Source organism: Opisthorchis viverrini (genome assembly GCF_000715545.1).
Source record: "Opisthorchis viverrini unplaced genomic scaffold opera_v5_238, whole genome shotgun sequence".
NCBI lineage: Eukaryota > Metazoa > Platyhelminthes > Trematoda > Opisthorchiida > Opisthorchiidae > Opisthorchis > Opisthorchis viverrini.
Genome location: NW_008751890.1, coordinates 205,673 through 206,639, shown reverse-complemented (window position 1 = coordinate 206,639; position 967 = coordinate 205,673).

The following is a 967-nucleotide window of genomic DNA, read 5'->3' as shown; positions in this document are numbered from 1 at the left end:
GTCACAATCGTGAATGGTTTACCAAAAAGATACTTGTGTAGTCTACTTACACCCCAGTAGACAGCAAGAGCTTCACGCTGTGTTTGAGAATAGCCCTGTTCGGCTTGTGTTAGTCGACGGGATGCACAAATGACAGGACGGCCATTTTGTTCGGGAATAACACCTAATCCAGTTGGAGACGCATCAATTATAACAGTTGAATAATCTTTCGCAGAAAATGGTTTCAAAATAGCATCAGATTTAAGATAACTGTGTAAAGAACGCAAAGTTTCCTCATGCTCAGATATCCATGAAAATGTTTTCAGAGATAACAGTTCAAATAGACAATAAGCTTTCTGAGAAAAGTTAGGTATGAATCGGGAATAATATTGCAATGCATCAAGTATGGAACGAAGTTCGGACAGATGAGAAGGGGATGGGGCATTGACTAAAGTCGATAAACGTTCTTCATCAGGAAAAAACATTTCCATCAACAGCGTAGCCTAAACATGATAGTTTGAAAACAGAAAATGCACATTTCAAGGAATTAACGGCAACATTTAAGTCATGAAATCTTTTGAATAATGCAAGCAAGCGTAAATCGTGTGTGACCTTATCGACAGCATGAACTATCACGCCATCTTGATGAGATACAACACCTTCAAGACCGTCAGTAATTGAATTACTCACATCTTGAAATACACCAGGAGAGACATTAAGTCCGAATGGCAAGAAATTATATCGATATAATCCAAATGATGTATTGATGACTGTGCATTCACTAGTAGCATCATCAAGTGGTATCTGCAAGTATGCATCCTTCAAGTCTATTTTTGAAAAGATTTTTGATCCCGCCAGACGATACAACACATCTTCAAGTTCTTCTGTAGCACACGAGCGTTGAAGTAGGCTTTTGTTGAGTGTCAGTCGACAATCGCCAGACCTTAATGGCGTAACAATTGGCGTAGCCCATTTGGAAGACTCGACA